Raw genomic sequence first — 20,869 nt, 5'->3', positions numbered from 1 at the left:
GTGTTAAAAGATAGCTAGTGATCCTACCACTTTTCTCTAGAAGTCTAGCCTTCCCAGTTTCCAAGGTGGCTATTTTCTACTTAAAACACAATCTCTTCCCCTCCTTATCTCTGGGGGTCCCTCCCTATATACTTCACTAATAAAAAGTGACCAGATGGGCATGGCCTTCATTTCCCTCACATAACATAGAAACTGCAGTCCCATCTACATGACACCCATCTTCTCCTGCCCTCTCTGTCCTGTCTCCTCTCGTTCTCTCAAGGATACTTTACCCAACTCCTTCCCCTCCTATGTCTATGATGCATCTCCTTCCTACCATGTTACTCTCATCAGTAAATAAATATAAAATAAGAGCATTTATCTTAAAAAACAAAACCAAGAGGAAAAACTCCTGTCCTTCATTAACTTAACAACTCTCCACCAGTTCTGCTCTTCTTCACCAAAATTCTTGAAAACTTCCCACTTTTAAATCAAAATTCTTGAAAAATTCCCACCTAGTCTGTCCCATATCTTCTTCCATTTCATCTTCAACTCATCCTAAACTGGCTTCCTTCCCACTTCTTAAATGAAGTTGTTTTGTCAAAGTCAATGATGACCTTGAAATTCAAGAGATACTTTTCCAGCTCCTTCTTTATCAACCCAGTTGAGCATCCAATCCTTGAAATGCTTTCTTTTGTTGACTTCCTTTGCTCACCTTCTGACCCTTCTCAGCTGGCTGCTTCTTATCCCCTCAATATCCTAACGATGGTACCCAAGGTTCAGCCCTAGACATTTTCTATGTACATACTCATCTCAAGGCTTCATCTGTGTTGGCATAGCCATCTGTATGGTGATGGCTCCCAAATTCGTATGTCCCAGTTTGATAGCTTCCCTGGGGTCCAGACTCTAACAGTAATAATAATATTAACAGTAACAACAGCAAAAGTAACAAACACTTGACTGTTGACCACATGCCAGGCCTGTGTGAAGTACTTTATAGGGTTAAATCATCAATTTTCATCACATACCTTTGAAGTAAATCCCCTTAATCTTCATCTTATAGATGCGAAAACTTAGACACAGATGCTTGTGTATTTTGCCACTCACAGTTGGTAAAGAGTAGATCTGAATTTTAAACTAAGCAATTGATTTTTATCTGCTAGACAGAAGTTTTAACACCTATCCACCCAACATGCTTATGACATGTTACTTAAGGCAGAAATCTGAAAGCCATCTCTGAATTATTTCATTCGTTCACTCTGCACATTTAATTGCTTTGAAATTCCTGATCATTTCAGCTTAAACACGCATCTTGAATCCAATTACTTCTCTCCACTTCTTCTGCCATCACCTAGTCCAGGATTTGTCTACCTTGAGACAGCTGACATTTGGGGCTGGATAAGTGTTGTGGGGACTGTTGTGTGCATTTTTAAGATGTTTAGTGGCATCTCTCGCCTCTACCTACTAGGTACCAGCAGCATCTCCCAGTCATGACCACCAAAAATATCTCCAGACATCACCAATTGTCCGCTGGGGGCCTGGGAACCACCAAATGCAAGTCCTCACCATTTCCTGACTGAACTACAACAATAGTCTCCTGCATGGCCTTCAAATCTTACGTTATTTTTATTTTGCTGTCCACAAAAACAAACAGAAAATGGAAATAAGATTGTGTTATTCCTCTAAGATGCTTTAATGCTTTCCTACTGAACTTGGGTAAAAATTTTAAGGAAAACAACCACATTTTAAAAAGGCTTTGTGCAATCTGGCCTCTGCTAAATTCACCAGTCTCCTCTCATACCATCTTCCTCTTTGCTTCTCCCACATAAGATTTCCTTCAGCTCCTTGAATCTGTTGAGCTTTCTACCAATTTGCTCTTCCCTCTGCCAGTAAAGCTACTGCTTCCCCTACTTCTTGATGCTGGTGTGTGTGTACATACACACACCACACACACACACATCATACACACACACCCCACACTACTCCTACCCTACCCTATGTTTCATAAAATTGGCTCCTTGTCATTCTTCAAGTCTCTAATGTCACCTTCATGGAGAGACCCTCTACTTACTCTATGCAAATCCATTCCCATTGCCCCCCGCCACTAGTCTCCATCACAGCTCTGCACTCTGCCTCTTTTATGATGTCACTCATTGCAGTTATATATTATTTGTACACTTTCCATCTCCCACATCAGACTGTAGGTCCCATACAGGCACAGGACATGTCAATCTCGCTTTCTGGGGTGTTCCGGACACCTGGTGCAGTGCCTGCCACATACAGACACTCAATAAATCACTCATTGGAGAGGCTGAAACACACATGGCACTTAGAGTGATTGAATAATTTCAAAGACTTCCCCCAAAACTCCTGATGGAGGAGCAAAGTGCATTTTAGGGAGAATGGTATGAGTAAAGGAGGGGAAATTTAGCCACAGCGAGGAGTTTGATCAGAGCCAACATGGTTTGTCTTGGAAAAAAGGAAACCCTAGCTGGGCTACCACTGTGCGTTCCCCAGCTGTGAACTGGTCTGTCCCAGGCCAGGCTTCTTGTTTCTGGCCCCAGTTACCCACCGCTGGTTAAGTCCTTGGGTAGCATGGTTTTTTCCCTTTCAGTTTGTGGTTAGCAGCTTGGAGGAAGTACCCCATTATCAGTTTTGCCGGGCCTCAGATTCAGGATGTTAGGAAACAGGAATCAAGTATAACTCCTTTGGGGCCGTTTCAACAGCTGTGGATTTTGAGGAAGTTCGCCTCTCCCAGAGCCAGCCTCGGGAGAGAGGAGGTGCCCGGCAAGGAGAGTATTCTAGGACGTTCTCTTGGAGGGTGGCATCACTCACGCCATCTCCCTAGGTGTGGTGTGGTTGGGGTGTGTGTGTGTGTGTGTGTGTGTGTGCGCGCGCGTGTGAGAGAGAGTGTGTGTACCTGTACACACATACGAGAAGTGACCTCGTCATTTCTAAAGCTGGGAGAATCTTCAGGCAATATTTAGCATAACCTTCTCATTGGATAGAAAGAAACTGAGGCCTTGAGAAGCTTGGCTTGTCTAGTGCCCCACAGCTAGTTAATGAAAGAGCTGGAGTCAAGCAAAAGTCAGGCCCCCTTTTATCACATCTCACTGTCTGAAAGGTTCATTTCAAAACATAACATTTGACTTTTTTTTTTTTTCCTGATTACTAAGTGATATGTAGGGAAGATTCTGAGTGCTCTGGGTTCAGTTAATGCTCACAAGGACCACTTCCAGCTTCCCTTCCAAGAGGCAGCACTTGGCAGAAGCCACTGCCAGCAGGAGCATGTCTCTGTGTCAAGTCCCAGACTTGTTCTCTGATCTCAGCCCAACCCTTGCAACCCTACTCTATTGGTTCCTTTGGTTTCAGCTGTGTCTTTTCAACCACCAGCCAGCCAGCTGGGGTTCCTCCTCCAGCCCCTTGTCAGTGGTCCTGCCTTCGCCATCTGTCCAATCCCCACCATGACTCCAGCCTTCTTAACTGGTCTAGTTTTTGTTTATCCTGAACACTTATTAGTCACACTCAACATCTTTGGACCCAACCAACCTATAAGACCTTTTCCTAAAAACTCACCTATCAGCTCAGACCACCCCCTTGACACCAGGGGGACATAAGATCCCAGGCTGATGCCCCTTCCTTGTAAGTACTGAGTGTGGCCACCACACAGAGTACAGGGCATTTCATGGAGGTACTAACTGTTTGGTTTCCATTTTTCATTGAACTGTTTTATAGTGCATTAAATTTTGTGAGCCATCTCAAATCCTTCTTGGAGGCACCCAAGGGAATAAGAGATGTGAGCATAAACAATGCATTTATTGTGCCTGAACTTGCCAAAGGAGACCAGATAATGTGGGAGATCAGGACTCTACTCTACAGCTCAAAACTGGGTCTTTTAACATGTGCAATATCAGATCATTAAAAGATCTGATTGGAGAGACAGTTGTATAGGAAATGAACAATAGATTTGGCTTTTTGGGAGAGGATTGAAATACGTGGTGGACACATGCTTTTTTTGGTGGGGCATGGGGTTTGTTCACCTTTCTACTTCCCCTATTTTGGGGCATTTTCCCACCCTGGTGTGCTTTGTGTTGGTAGAACCCAGTGCCCTACTCTTCCTATAGAAGTTGAAAGAAGGAACGTCTGAGTTCTGGCAGCATGAGCTTGCAACCTACAATTTATCCAATCGATGCTCCTCTGTAGGACGTGGAGTCTTGGAGAGTGAAACAAAGCTGGGGGGACACATAGAAATAAGTTTCTCATAGCGAAAATGAGGTGACAGCAGCAGGAGGCAAGAGCTACAGTAGCCACAACATGTCTTAAATGAGTTCTTCCTAAGATGTGGTCTTGACAGTGCTTACTGTTCCCTGTGTCCCCGGAGCTGCTCTGGCCTTTGCCTTTTTCCAAGCCTCCCTCTCCTGCCTTCTGTCTATTCTCTCATCTTCCCTGAACTCTTCCAATAAACTTGTTTTCTGTTTCAGTTAATCCAGAGTTGAATTCTGTTGTTTGTACTTAAGGACTCTAGATCATACAACGTAGATGAGGTGAACTAACCCTCCCAAATCTTCTATATGGATTACTAGAAATTCTCAATGGCACATTTAAGTTACTGGTTTTAGAAAAGAAAAAAAAAAAAGATGGGAGAGGGGGCTAGAGAGTTGCTTGTATGATCTATGCTCTCCAAGGAGATAAGAATTGTGGGCATCAATAACTGTTTATCCTCACGTCTGAATGCCTACCAGCATAATATCAATTGAATGAATGAATGAGTGAATGAAATCTTTCTTCAGAGAAAATTGGGCTCATCCTTGAGTTTCCTGGCTGGGTAGAGAATATGAGTTGGAAATGACTGTACCTAGCACTTGATATCTTTATAGTACCATTTAAAAAAGAGCTTCAGAATCTTACTAAACAGCAAAAATACTCTTTATCTGATAAATGTCTTGAGATGCTGAAAAGAATTGGATCTTGGAAGTCCTGATTTCTTAAGCTCTGCTTTCTTCATATGTTCTGGAAGGAAGACGTCAGAAGAGGGACTGATTTGCCTATGGTTACTTGAATCATTGTAATTAGCTAGCATGTGCCTTATGACATATTCATGGGGCAACCCCAAAACAGGCTTCTGTACTACTGGGAGACTCTCCTGAGTTGAAAGCTAATTCCTAAATATGGTTAAACGTGTTGCGAAAAGGACATAAGATCTGCTGTACACTGCCTGGAAGCCACACAGAATGCAAATTCTTCTTTGAGACGTGGTGACTAGGTAAGCAGACCACGTCCAGCAATAGTCCCACCAGCATCATTTCTGGTGAAACATCTCCATTTCATTCATAAGGGGCTGTTTCACACACTGTCTTTTTCAGTTTAGTTTGTTTTATGTCAGTGGTCCTGTAATGGGCATGCATGGTAATCCTTTACTAAAGGCTATAGATAGCATTCTCTCTAAAATCTAAGCCAAGACATGAAGAAGTTCCGGAAGCATTTCCTTTTCTGGAAATAAAGGTGTGGCAGGCTATAGAATTTCTCAATACATTCTTCCACAAAAGCTGGTGCACAACTACTCATCAACTTTGAGGAGTTTTAAAGGCATGGGCTGTTACACATGCTTCCCTCCACTTCCCAAACCAAATCAAAAAGCCAAGCACATCCTGGGAGAGGTGCAACCCGCGGGCACGCTGGGGTCAATGCCCGAATCAATCAGGAGCAGGCTTGGTCTTGATCAGAGAGGTAGGGGTGTGAGGGAGTGTCCTAAACTAACTCTGAGTCACCAGGAGGCTGATTTCCCAGCTGGAGAAGGAGCTGAAGAATCGATCCAGAGAAAAGGGAGTGTCAGGAGGTAGGAACACTCAGTTCAAGCTGGTTCAAGACACACGAACTTGGGAATAGTTAAGAGGGCAATCTGCTCGATTTTGCTGAATAGCTAATTTCTCATCTATCACATGCCACCCTGGCATCAGTGTCTATCTTGAAGGGATCTGATAAAGGAGTAACATACACTCACAGTTAACAAAAATTGGAGAACTTTCATCTTCATCTACTCATGTGGGAATCTCCGGCTGAATCTCACTGGGGCTGGGAGAACAGGAGCCAAACTCATTTAGCTGCCCAATTCAGAGAAAACCTCGGCCGTCTTTAGGTTATCCTGTTCCTGTCCCGGGGGTGAGGCTAAGATGGAATTGACTGTGGTGCTGTCCTATTTTTTTCAGTACCATTTCTCTAAGGATCTCTGAGTCTCATTTGAACAGCAGAAGTGTACTTTCCTTTGTTGACCAAAAAAAAAAAAAAAAGTCTGAGCTATAGGAAGCAATGGATCCTGAAGGGTTCTGGTTCCTTAAGCTGTTTTCTTCAGAAATTTTAGAGGGTGGGTATCTGCAGAGGGACAGAGAGTGTGAAGGTGTTGGGAAGGTGAGGAGGGAATCCCCCATGAAGAGTCTGTTTACGCAGATGGTGGCCCAGACCTACGGAGATCTGGGTAGAGACAAGGATGAAGCAAGACTGTGTTTTGGAAACTGTGGTAAGAAGGAGGCAATGAGTCAGTGCTTACCATCCCCAGAAAAAGATATTGCTCACTGGTGAGGCTTGGGGGCAAAGCCTGTACATGTATCTGGGGGTGGGGTTGGAAAGGCAGATTGGCGGATGGGAATTTGGAGGGAAGGGAGTGGGGGAAGAGAGAACATGAATGAACGAAAGGTGGGGAAACACATTGGGGAAATAATACTGAAAGCGGGTCTCCAAGCGGAAGGAGCTGTCAGAGCAGAAGCAGAACTCCTGTGTTGTGCTGACAGTGAAAGGGAGATTTGCAGGTCATGTGGGAAACCCATAGAACTTTATTTCATTTTTTTTCATGCTTCTAATTTTAATTTCATTTTTTTCATGCTTCTAATTTTAATTTCTTTTCAATCCAACATGTGTGAAATAATTGTGGTTTAAAGCAACATAGTCCTGGTAACCTTGGGGCTATACTTAAGGTCCAAGTTTAGGGTCTAACCAAACATAGCATACCTGGAAACGGCCCTTTATTTATCGGCAGCCGAAATAGAAGCTGAGTCACAGAAGTGACACAAACACATCTGGTGCCTGTCTCAGACCTCCCGGTTCCCCCGGGTGCCTGTAAGTTCACCTCTCCTTGCTCAGATCTGCCAACCTCCTCTCTGTTGGCATCCACCCACCTTGCTCTGGGATGACCACCCCCCCCCCCACACACACATGCTCATTGGTCCTTCTCTAGTTCTTCTCCCAGACGTCAGTGACTATATATTTATGATCGGCTTTGAGTTGAGCTATAAGGCCTTTGATCAACTAACGTGTCAGCTCTTCCACTCACTGCTGTAAACATGGGTGATTGAATAGAGCTCAGTTTTGAAATCTCATCTTTACTTAAATTGGATTTCATCTGTGTTCAAAAGGAAGGGGGAGGAAGAATCCATCTGGTTTGGAAAAAAAAGACCTGTACCCTTTTCCCACCTTGGTGTAGTCAATGATAGTCACTATTCACCCAACCCTCAGGCCCTAGAGCTGGTACAGAGGAAGGAATAGGGTGGGGTGGGGCATAACCACGATCTCAGTGGCTCAGAGGCCATTAGAGAAAGTGGGATGGGTTTACATCTGTAAGTCGTGGTAGGTCACCCCCTTATTTCCCACACATTTTTTTTCCATCACAGACAAGACTATGAGAATGCTCCAGTGTAAGGTGTTCCTACATCAGGGGAAATCAAGATGATCCCTTGGGCGCAGGAAAATACTAGAACCTCTATCATATTTATTTTTATCTTATCCCTTAACATTTTTTATTTTTGTGTACATGTTATAACATGTATTACACATGAGTATGTTGGTAAATGCATGTTATTTATCGTCTACCTGCCTAGCAATCATCTGTCATCTGTCTGTCTCATTTGTCATCTGTCCGTCCATCCTTCTATCACAAGCTTCACTGAGCAGCGTTTTGGAAAGGCAAATGCATGTGAGATTCTATTGCAGTAGGCTGCAGGTGAGACCCAGACAACTGTAGATACCTGACTCTTTCATTTTCATTAAGGAACCTTTTCTTACCTTACACAAAATCCTAGCATGTAAACGGTAAAGATGGGACCACTCTTCTGAAGGAGGACTGGAGGCAAGGGTAGGGGATGGTCCCACCCTCCAAAGTTTCCCTTTCATTTGCTCTCCTCTCGGCTCTTCTTGGTCTGTGTAAACTCCCACTTGGAAACCACCTTGGTAGCTTCTGAAAGATGCATCCTTGGAGATGAACTGGTTCAGTGTTTCAAACTAGACTAACAGGACATGGTTCCCATTCTCAGGTTTGATCTTGAAAATATCTCCCACTAGCTGGATCTGTCCCAGTCTGTTTTTCATGCCACATGCTAAACACCCCCTCATAGCCCAGGCTCAGTGAAGGAACTGACATTCTAATAGACTCCTTTCTCCTCCTAAGAGAAGGCGCCTCTCCAGGTAATTTCCTACCTTCCAATTACCGCTTCATTTTTCTCAACACAGTGACTTTCCCACAGTAAACAGTCAATACTCATGTATTCATGAATAGTCATGTTCAATGAAAAGTATGATCAGACTTCTGCAGCGAAGAAATCTGATCATACTCTGCATGAGTAATAAGATTTCTCTGATCTTATATCAGATTTGCAGTTAGCTCCCTCTGCAGACGGAGACACTGCTTAGACTAAATGCAACCCTGTATCCTAGGGGCACCTCACCCTTTGGCTAATGCAGTTATGCTTACGTATGGTTATAATCTTCTTTCTGATTTTGCTGGTTTAGAGATGGCCTATTTCCCAAGGGCAATTCACACTGTCATTTATAAAGTGATGTTGTCTTCATGTATAACCTTGAGGGACAAAACTGCCTATTGAAATAGGGGGAAATTTGTGGCAGATGGAGATAAACTACTCAGATCCCCCTTCAAGAAAGGACTCACTTCCCAGCTACCAAGAAGGTAACTGGGTGACAGCCTTCCCTGTTGGCAACTTTTGAGCCAAAAAGTCCCACTGGGCTCAGAGAGGCCTCAGCCCATAACCGAGCAGAGCCATGGAATAAAGATGTGGCCATTCCCGTTGGATGGGGACTCAGCTCCCACAGGCAGTCTTGCTCCAACAGAGCAAACTTTAGGGTTAACGGAGCCTGTGTCATGATCAGGTGGCTTCCTCATGACCATTCCCGCCGCCTCACATTTCCCTTCACAGATGTTACTCTCCACAAAACCGTATGCACTCCTAATTCCATGTTAGCATCTGCCTCCCAGAGAAGTAGAGGTTGGGGGGCAGGGAGGAAGTGAGAACCAAATACAGGTTGCAGTGTTCTCCTAGACTCTTTGAGTTTACTGTTCCCAGCCTGTGGGTATGAACAGCCCCTGGAGAACCTCAGAGTTATCGCAAGGGTTCTGCAAATATGCACACACGTGCCCAGCATTGCCCATGGCCTGAATACAAAATATGTCCAAATATTTTGATTCACATATATGCTATTTTTCAAATACATGAATAACAATTCACTAAAATAGTTTTTTAAATAGTACATTTTTAGATAGTGGACACCGATAGTTATACACACATTTAAGGAAAGTTTTTGCATGGAAGGGGTGTCTTCATGTTAGAAGGGCTGAGGGCCACTGTGTTAGATGACGCGGCCTTCTTGTCTTCAGACGTTAACTGGGAATCTCCAACTTAATTCCCAAATAAACTTGGGAAAGCTACCTAATTCTCAGAGGAAACAGCTCTAACTTGACAAAGGTTGATTGCTGAGAGGTGCTGGAATGGCCAGCTTTAAAAGGTCATGAGATATTGTGTAGTCTGTTGGTAGAATCTCACACCTCCTAGAATGAGCTTATGTACTGACAATCTGAGGTCTTGACGAGGTAGAACGTGTTTGACTTGGGTTCAACATCTCTATTTGTTCTGGGACAAATTGCCTTGTCTTAGCATACAATAGCTATCTTTACGGAGCAGGTACCATGTAATTTTGGATTACCATTTAGGTAGAATCTTATCTCTGAAAGAAACCAACCATCCTGTCCTACAGAGGAGAACACTGAGACTTATTCCGAGAAAGTATAATAACTTGCCCAAAGCCACACAGCTAAAGAGTGGCACACATCTCTCTTAACAGTAGATAGGAACCAAACTATGGATTATAATTTGAGATGATCAAAAGTTACTAGCTCTGACAGTCAGGATGTGCTAGACTATGCTGCTGTAACAAATAACACAAAAAAAATGTTAGTGGATTAACATAAAGGAAATTTGTTACTGTTTCACACAAAGTTCACTGTAGATCTGGATGATTCTCTAGGACACCTGTGCCCCAGGGATCCAGGCTGCTTTAATATTCTGAGGCTTCCATTTCAACAGATGACTCCATAGTGGCTACAACAGAGGAAGAGCATGCTGCAAGGTCTCTCACTGGCAAGTAACCACCTCGGTCCATCATAACACACAGGTAATAGACCTTATCTAAAAGGAGAGGAGAGCTGGATAAAAATAAGCACTCACATCTCTGCCACACCAGCCTCCCAGAGTGCCAGAAAATTTCATTAGTTATTGTTAGGGTAAATTTCAAAAGTTCTCTGAGAGTATTCATTTATTAAGTCCTTATCACCCAATAGCATATAAATCATGAATCAATTTTTCTGTTTGGTTTAGCCACTCATACTTTGAAAAAATAAACAGCTATGGTGGAGATATACTTTAAGATCCCCTCTTAATAAAAAAACAGCCCAGGGGTTTGGCCTGGCAGGACAGAATTGTGCGGGAGATGCTTGGGTGTTCCCAACTCTGGTGATGGATGGTTGAGGGCAGTGAGTGTCTGAAGGAGGAGACTTTCTAAGAGAAGAAGAGGAACTAAAAGATGGTAGACGCTGCCATGACCAACTTCCTTGAATTCACCACTTTGCCCCAGGCTGCCTGTGTGAGTAAAGCAACTTTCAAATCTCTGTGGGTGTATCTGAATGATACCAACTCTTATCAAACCTTTGATCTTATGTTTGTCTCCATCTGCCTTCCCTCCTCAGCTCCCAAATACTGCTTTGAAAATAATATGTTGCTACCCTAGACTGTGGGGTTTCCTGCCAGGTTTCAGTGTCTGCAGTGCTACAGAGACCAAAATGGCAGGCACTCACTGCAGAAGGATGTCAAGCATGGTTTCTGCTTGCTGAAAATGTTAGTGAAGAGCCACTTCTGCCCCTAGCAGAGGTGAGGTGTTTACTTTCACACTAAGATGTGTCACAAATCGAGGCCAGATTAGAACAGAGCAAAGTCTAAGGGTCTGGCCAATTTACACAAATGAAATTTTTCCTCCAAAAATGGGCCAACAGACATGTGGCTTTGTAGTCCAGTGTATGACTTTGGCGTCGGACTGCTTGTGTTCGTAGGCTGACTCAACCATTTACTAATTGTCTGGTTGTAGGCAGGTTACTTAATCTTTCTGGGCCCCAGTTTCTTTAACTTTATAATAAGAACAATTGCATCTATTTCAATAAAGTTGAAGCTCAGTAGGGCACTCAATAAATATGAACTATTATTGTTTTTGTTGTGCTCTTAAGAGATTTGGGGGGAGAGGTCTGATAATTTGGGGTCTAAGACCACTGCTATTATTGTCAGTGATAGTACTACAGTGATGTACTGGCAGGGACTTCAGTTTCTACACCCATAAAATGGGACTAACGTTGCTGGCCCTTCCTACCTTCCTGGGTTAATGCGGTGCATCAAGTGAAGTAAGAGATGCCTCGAAAAACAAGTACATATGCTATGGAAATGGGAGATCTCGTGCGTGCTGTGGGGCGTGGTAGCAGCGATAGCAGCGGAGGCTGGCGAGTGTCCCTCCATCCTGTTACCACTTCTGTTGATGCTACCTCTGCACGTGACTGTGAGTGAGGAGCCGGATTTGGTTGGGGTGAGGCTGCTTCTTCCTGCAGCGCCTTGACAGAACCTCGTGCGGATGAGGGCACTGCTCTCTGACGCCCGATGCTTCCATCATGGAGTGGGAGGTGCTCCCGCTAGGAGCTGTCAGTCTCTCAGAGATCCGTGCCAGAGCCTGGCTTCCAGTTCAGAAGATCATAGGATGAGCAAAGTCAGGTTCTGAAGCAGCGGGAATACACCAGCCTCCGGCGGTGGGCAGGCCCTCCCTCCATCTCCTGCGTGAAGGGGATTTTTGAGGCTGCATTTGCTTGGCTGCCCCTGATTAGGAAATAGTAAGAAGCTTACATTCGTGGAAAAAGGAAGGAAAAGCAATCACTGATGCATTCACAAAACCCAGCCTGTCACAGTTCCTGTTTAAGGAGGAGGGACTCATTTTTCCCTACGTTGAAAATGTTTGAGTCGGGATGGGAGTGGGGTGGGGGATGGGGGCAGAAATTGCGCTTCTTTCCGGAACGAGGCAGAGATCTGCACGTACAGTGAAATACGTCAGGGCTCTCGTTTTAGGGGGAGTTCTTTGGTTCCAAGCAAAAGAAATCAACTTCAGCTAATTCACGCAACAAAAAAAAAAAATTTTTTTTAAATACACATATACATTCATCATACCACGCACATTCATGTTAGAAGGCCATAGAGTAGCTTACAGAATCAAATAAAAAGCTAAAGAATGTGTCTCTGTACTGGACAGGAGACTAGGGGACCTCTGGAGGAGAGACTGACAGACACTCCATGAACTAGGGATCTCGGTGTTCCTTTACCCGGGATTTCTATTCCCTGGAGAGACTGAACTGGTCTTGCTTGGTGGGTGCCAGCTACTCGACCAGCAAAAAGTGAGACATCTTGCTTCGGGCTCTGCTGGAAGGGAGGACGGATGCTGAGCAGGCCGTGGAGCAGAAGCCTATGGCAGCCTCTGCTTCTTATCAGCTTCGTTGCTGTAAGAAGTTCCCCAAGGCTGCCTGGGTTCACATTCATCTGAAGAGAGTCAACACGCTTCTGCTGCAGAGCATCCTTGATGAAATGAAACTGGGTAAAAAGCGGATTGTTGTCTTCTCACCCAAGACAGGATCTCTGCCTTGTCTCGGTGGCCCACCTGCTGCGAAGGCACTTGGGCCTTCCTGAGGTGACCTTTGGCTTCACCTGGCTTTCCTTTCATAGCTCCAGGCTCTGGATTCTGGAAGTCTGGGCCCCAAGGGCCCTGGTTACCCAGCCCGGCACTTGCTTAGGCAGCAAGCTAAAAATAAGTGTCCCCAGGACCATTCTCGTTGGCGCTGACAGTTGGGCTGCCACCTCACCACAAAGACACTTGTCATTTGGGGGTTTGGAAAAGGGAAACACTTAAGTGCTAGTTTATCAGCCAAAAGAAGCTACGGCCGAAAAAAACACAACACCCATCCCAACCACAGACTTCTGGTCAGAAGATCAACTTACAGGGGAAAGTTTAGCCTGTTATAAATTAAAGACATAGAGGTGGTTCTTTATTTACACACTTGCAGAGGGACAGCGGGGGACGATGGGAGCCCACAGCAGCTGCCTTTTAGAAGTTTCCAGGGAAACTTTAAAGGAGAACAAAGCCTTCTTAAAAAGGTGTTAGAACATTTGCAAAATACAGAAGAACAAAGAAAAGCCGGCAATGATGTATTAATATTTTGGTGTGTTTCCGATCCTGGCTTTTAGATCAGGAGGAAGAGCTTAGGGGTTGACGGCATTGTGCGTCCCTGACTTGTTTCCATACCTTCTCTACCTGCTCTCACTTAGGGATGAAGCCTGGGATAAAGTAAAAGTTTAATCAGTGTAGCTATTACCATGACAGGTTTTAAAGCATAACATTCATAGTCCTCTTTATCCACTTAAATTATAGCTTGCCCATGTTTTAAAGTTTCTTTGCCAGTGTTATTTGAATGACTGTATAATATCCCATCAAATAATTGCACTGTAATGCACTGAAGCATGCCTTGATGTTGGGCATGAAACAATATGAGTAATGGTGTGATGGATATCTCTGTATCTAAACCGGGGCACCATTTATCAAAGAAGAGTCCAGCCTCACAGCTTCTTGGGTGAGAGGTCTTTATTTGCAGTGTCGCCTTTTCTCTGTCACTTTTTCTCTTCACTGGACCAAGACTAATTCTCCAGTTCATAGGTGACTCTGCCCCAATTATTCTTCACTCTTTTTCCTCCTTTCAGGTTTCTGGAAGTCATTTCCTAGGTTGTTAGCAAGGATACTGGAAAATTAAAGAGAAGACAAACTGTGTTTTAAGTACTTGTTGCTAAGTCATAGGAAAAAAAAAAACATCCTGGGGGTGTGGAGGAGCCAGGGTGACACTTACTCAGGAAAATCCATCAGACAGGTCTAGACACTGCTTTAAAAAATAGGGGAAGTGCTTTTATATTTTTTCAAAATGTATTTACATTGCTATTGTAAAATCTGCTTCCATTAGGCACATGAAATTGTGTGTTTGGCAGTAAGAGTAATACCATTTTTTCTTTAAAGAACAGAAGAGGATTTTCAAGCCCACATTTTCTTTTCCTCTAAAAATATCTAACCTTCCTCTCTTAGAAGCTCGTGGGAGCCCAGATATTAAGTGGTCATCTTTCCTACTCCGTTTATCTAATGACTTAGGCCTGCATTTTTAGAGTATTTACAAGAACATCAATGATCAAAACCAAAACAAGAACTATCATTAATTGAGTGCCTGCTGTGTGCCAGGAGCTGGAATAAGATGTGGGGAGGGAGGCTGTGTGCTACAGATTCTGCGGACCTTTTTGAGGAGATGACAGCCAAGGGGAGAGTGGGGGATAGGATTCTGGAAGGGTCCCAAGGGTGGAAGAGTGTGGCCTCTTCTGCCATGGATGGGGATACATGAGAGGGCAGAGAGTGGCATCAAATCCATCTGGAAGAGTATTAATAAGAGACGGACAAGATCCAATTCATACATTAAAAAGGACACACACCTCTTCATGGAGATAGAGTTTGGGGTGGGTGGGGGTATGCACAGGAGGGCACAGCTGATGTAGTTGGACAGGGGATGGTGGTGGCCTGGACTCAGGGGTTCTGGTGGAAGATGGACAGAAGCAGATGGACTTGAGATGCGTTTGGAAGATAGAATTGTAAAAAGGAGGTAGGATAAGGGAGAAATAAAAGCCAAGTCCTGCATCTTTCCATTTGAGCACCTAGGCAATGGTGGTGTCGTAATTTTTTTTAATTGAAGTATAGTTGGTTTACAATGTTGTGTTAATTTCTGATGTACAGCATAGTGATTCTGTAGGAGTATATATATATATATATATATTCCTTTCCATACTCTTTTTCATTACAGGCTATTACAGTGTCATATTCTTATGATGTGAAATCTGGGGGAGTAACTGATTCACGGGTAAGGAAATGGAAGTTTCTATTCTTACCTTGTCGTTTGCCAAAATTGACGTGCTGACCAAGGATAAAAAACAAAACAGAACTAGAAAATTTAACTCTAGTTCTTGTGTAGTAAAAGGAGGCTAGACAGACCTAGGACCACCATCCTCAAGTTGTGTGACTTTAATCAAATTCCTTAGCCACCTGACACTTGATGCTTTGACCTCCTGATCTTCAACAGAGCACACTTTTGTTGACATGATATATGTGCAGCCCAGCCTCTGGCACAGAGTAATTCCATTTCCTAAATGTTCGTTTCATTTCTTAGAAATAATCTGCACAAAACAGAACTGCTATGTGCAATAAATTCTTCTTTGTGAGGGTCTTGTACACACCTCAGCCTGGGTGACAGGATATACCTCTGTTATCTGAGGTCTCATATTTAAATGCTTTATTCCTTCCATGGAAGGGTTTTTTCCTTACTGAAATACGAATGGCCTTGAAGAGAGAATAGTTTAAGGCATATTTGTTAATAATAGAAAGCCATCATAGTGTAGTGATTAAGAGCATGGATTCTGGAGCCAGCCTGCTTGGGATTAAATCTCATCTCTGTCACTTGTGAGCTGTGTGACTTCAGGCAAATTACTTGACTTCTCTGTATCTAAGTTCCCTCATTTGTGAAATAGTGACGTTACTGATTCCTTCCGCATAAGGTTGTTACGAACTTTGATAGAGCTAATATATATAAACCCAAAAAACGCCTGGGAAATAGCAACTATTATATAAGTGGGTGTTGAATTAAAATATAAATAGTTAAGGTGTTAGAAAACATGACATGGAGAAGATGAGGCAGGAAAAATGAGGTCAAGGAGGAGAGGGAGGGCAGATGAGGTGCCGGACCTCTGATCCAGCAGAAACAGTGAGACGCGGTGGGCGATCATGAGAGGAGCAGAACACATTCTTCTGCTTTGGGTTTTGTCTTGTCAAACCCCAAAGAAAGAAAATTCCAGAAAGACCCCTAGCCCCAAACATTGGGTCTAAATTTCCCCCTCTTAGAAGCAGCCTTTTATCCACGTAGGGCTCAGGCAAGGTAACACACACAAAAACATGCGTTTCTGCTGTCGCACCTTCCGTCTGCAGGGTCTCTCTACCTGAAGTTCATAAGGCACGCGTCAGGGTGTCCCCTGCCACCTGATTTGGCCTGAGTATGTGATTCTGTATGGCTTATCAAGGTCTCAACTGAAATCCGGCCACAGATGGCTCTTCCAGAGCCTCAAGGGATGGTTCCTCATTTCTGGTGTTATTTTAAATGGACTGGGGAGCTCAGGACATGTGCGAGTTTCCTTTCTTGTCATCCTTCCTTCAGGGAAGACGCTTGATGGGCTGTTCCATCTAGATGGCTGTTGGCTTTTATCAAGAATCCCCATCTGAGCCAAACTAGGGACAGAGCATCATCAGCCTTTTTGAAAAGTGGGGCAGTAGAAAGGACATTAGTGAATCCCCACACTCACCTGGAACTCTAGCAGGATCTGAAGTATGTCCCTCGATTCTCCCAAGTGTGGTGAGGATGCGGAGAAACCAGGACACTCATACATTGCCAGCAGGAGTACAAAATGGTACCGCCTCTTGGCAAAACGGTTTGGCAGTTTCTTAAAAAAATAATAAATATGCAACTACCATACCACCCAGCAATTGCCCTCTTGGCCATTTATCCAGGTGAAATGACAATTTAATATTGACATTAAAACCTGTATTCAAGTTTTTGTAGCAGTTTTATGGGTAATAGCCCCAAACTGGAAACAACCCAGGTGTCCTTCAGTGGGTGACTAGTTAAACACACTGTGGTCCATCCACACCATGGAATACTACTCAGCAAGTAAAAAAAGAATGAAATTTTGATACCAGCAACAACCTGGATGAGTCTCCAGAGAATTATGCTGAGTGAAAAAAGCCAATCCCGAAAGATTACACACTGTATGATTCCCTTTATATAATATTCTGAAATGACAAAATAGTTGAAATGGAGAACAGATTAGGAGTTGTGAGGGGTTAAGGAGGTAGTGGGAGCAGGAGAGAAGTCACTGAGACTATAAGAAGCTAACATGGGGAATCCTTATGGTGACAGAGACCTTCTGTATCTTGACTGCATCAGGGTCAACATCCTGGTTGTGATATTGTACCATAGGTTTTGCAACATACCATTGGGTCAAACTGAGTAAGGGTATCTGAGTCATTTCTTTAAACTGGTCATGCATCTCAAGTTATCTCAAAATAAAAGTTTAATTTTAGTAAGTAAAGACATGAAAAAGACTGTTAACTGACCCCCAAACTCATCCTGAACTCTACCAGGACCTAAGTAATGCCTCAACTTTCCCACATTCCTGGCTCTAAAAGAGCTTATAGTTGTAGGAAGACCTAACCAGATGCAGTCAGGCAAACAGACACATTGCTTGCCACACACAGTTAGGCCTCAGTTCACCTACTGTTCATTCTGTCACTCATTCATTCAACAAACATTTATGGTGCCCCTCCAACATAGCAAAGACTATTCTAGGTGCTGCAGACACTGGGAGACAGGTAACAGACTCTACATGAATGGAGCTTATATTATAGTGGGGAAGATGGACAACATATAACATGCACAGAACGAGATAACTTCAGAGTGGTAAGAATTAAGGATGCAATAAGACAGGATAATGTAGACGGTGGCAGGAGAGGGAAGCTTCTTTCAGTAAGGGAATCAAGTAAAGTGTTTCTTAGTGGGAGATTTGATCTGAGAGCTAAATGGTGGAACGGAGCCCCAGAGCTGGGGAGAAGACCTGGCTGCATTACCTTTAAAAAGATCACTCTTGTGGTGTGACGAACACCTTGAAAGGAAACAAGAATGAGAGTGAGGGACCAGTTCACAGGCCATTCCAGTGGTCCATGCCTGCCATGATGGTCTCCTTGATTAAGGTTTAGCAGTGGAGACAACAGTGCCATTTTCTGAGGTGACAAATCCTGTGGGGGAAGTGGGAATCGGGTTGGTTTGGTTGAGAGAAATCAGGAGTTCTGTTTACTCGTGTTCCTTTCGATGTGTCTCATAGAGATCTGCATTTGGGCCACAAACGTTGTTCAGCCTCATTCTTTGTCTGTCCCCCCAGCCAGTGCTCTGTCAGCTCTGGGTTAGGTTTCCATGTTCAGACATGAATGAAACATCACACCACGAGTTGGCTTCCAGCATGCCCACAGTGGTTCAGATTCTGTACACCAGAGGTCTAGAGTTACCTCCCTGAGGGTGAACCTTTCACAAGGGGAAACAGGAGCTCAAAGGGAGCCAGACTGACAAAGGCCTCATTTTTCCCTCTCCTATGGGCTACTCTGAGGAATAATATCTTCAAGCACATCTTCCAGAGAAGTCCCATAGGCTGAGTGAACATAGCTTCTGAGTGACTGCTGGGTCTCTTGGCAGCTCTCTGGGAGCTGGAAACCAGGATGCAGTAGTGCAGCTCATCACATTGTATCACACCTCCTTTTCCTTTTTCTCCTACACCCAATACCCTGGACTTGCACCTCCCAATTATACTGTTACTTTATTCACCCTCGCCCCGGGCTCTGCTTTATAGAAGATCCAATTAAGATAACATCCAAATGGAGATGTCAAGTAAGAGGTTAAAGTCTAGAACTTGGGAGAGAAGATTGGAGCAACTAGCTCAGGAAACATTAGGAAATATGTAGTACTGAGGGCTGTAGGACTGGTGCCGTCACTTACAAAGAGTAAATGAATGGAAATATGGGTCAAGGAGCACGTCTGGAGCACCTTAAAATCGAATGTTTAAGTAAATGGGGCTGGATCCAGCAGAGGGGAACTGAGAAATAACAGTCAATGAGTTACAAGAAAATCTGGGGGGGTGTAATGAAATAGTTGAAAGAGAGGAGAAAGTGGCAAGAAAGATGAGACTAATCAGGTGGGTGGAACGCTAGCTAAGAGGTCTAGTAACATAAGAGAGACACCGTTGGTTGGGCACCATAGAAGTTGCGGGTGGCCTGATGAAAGCAGTTTCAGGAAGGAAGTAGGATCAGAGTGGATCAAGGAGAGAAAGGGAGATGAAGACTTGAAAACACCTAAGATCATAGACAAGTCTTTGAAGAAATTTAAATGGAAATGGAGAGGAAATAAATTGAGTAGCAGCAAGGAAGTCTGTTTGCTGGGTGCTACAACTGGGAATTGAGCGTGGGAGAAATGAAATGTCTGCAAGTCAAGAGACCTAAGTTCTAATCTTTTCTTTTTCTATCATTAACCAGCTGAGGAGGCCCTCGGTAAAACAGTTCCCTCTCTGGGCATTAATTTCCTCATTTGTCATAGCCAATACCTTTCAGATCCTTCAAGCTCAGAAAAGCTATGTTCCATGGAGATTCTGAAGCTGACAGAGAAGAAACAGTGAGTGGAGAATGCAGGATGTTTGAGAGGATGGTGTAATTCCTTAAGGGTGGTAGGAAAGATAAAATAGATACTTCATGCAAAACACTCAGCACCGTGCTTGACATGACAGTAAAAACACAATACACTTTATTGCTAGAAATACTAGAGGTAGTATTTGTAGCAGAAACTAGCAGGGTATTGGGTGCTCTGCTCTACTGTACACACAAGAAGGTGCCATTTGGAGATTAAAAAAAGGAGAGGAAGGAGGAAAAGTGGGGATGGACTAGGCAGTACCCCGTGTGGCGTGGGGACCACACTAGAGGCAATTTGTGCAATGAGGTACGATATGGACTTAATGACATCAGCTCAGAGCTGGTGGCTTGGATGATATGAAGGTCCACCAAAACTGGAAGATACTTTTAAAGATGCTGTCTAGTTTAAGTGAAGTAAGGATGTGAAGAGCCAAGAATAGCCAAGACCACCTCAAAGAACAACAAAGTTGGAGGGCTGCCTTGACCAGGTGTCAAGATTTATTATAAAGTGACAGTAAGCATGAAGTGGAGCATACACACAAAAACAGGCGAGTAAGCCAACGGAACAGAGTGGAGAGTCTAGAAACAGACCCCTGCATATTTAGTCATTTGATTCTGAAACAGGTGGCACCTCAGAGCAGTGGTCCAATCTTATCAAAAAACAATCTCATCAGTAAGTGGTGCTGGGTCAGACGGCTATCCAAGTGGGAAAAAAAAGAACAAAACCCAACCCTTGCCTTAGACCTTATACTAGAGCAAAAAGATCAGTTCTGTGTGGTCTGTAGGCTTAAATATGAAAACTTTCAGAAGATACTGATCAAGACTAGATTCTTGACCCTGAGATAGGCAAATATTCTTAAATAGGACACAAAAGTACTAATCATAAAGAAGAATATTTGTATATTGAACTTTATTAAAATTTAAAACTTCGATTCATCAAAAGATACCATTGAGAAGATTAAAAAAAAAAGTCAAGTTACAGAGTGAGAAAAGATATTCACCATACATATAACTGATAAAGGGCTCAATTCAGAATATATAAAGAACTTTTACAAAAGAAAAGACAGACCACCCCGTTGAAAATAAATGAACTAAAGATCTGGACAGACATCTTGTAACAATAAAATGGTCAATGAACACATGAAAACGTGCTCAGCTAGTCACCAGGGAAACACACATG

This window comes from Camelus dromedarius, chromosome 12 (genome assembly GCF_036321535.1).
Source record: "Camelus dromedarius isolate mCamDro1 chromosome 12, mCamDro1.pat, whole genome shotgun sequence".
NCBI classification, from domain to species: domain Eukaryota; kingdom Metazoa; phylum Chordata; class Mammalia; order Artiodactyla; family Camelidae; genus Camelus; species Camelus dromedarius.
This window is presented reverse-complemented; position numbering follows the sequence as displayed.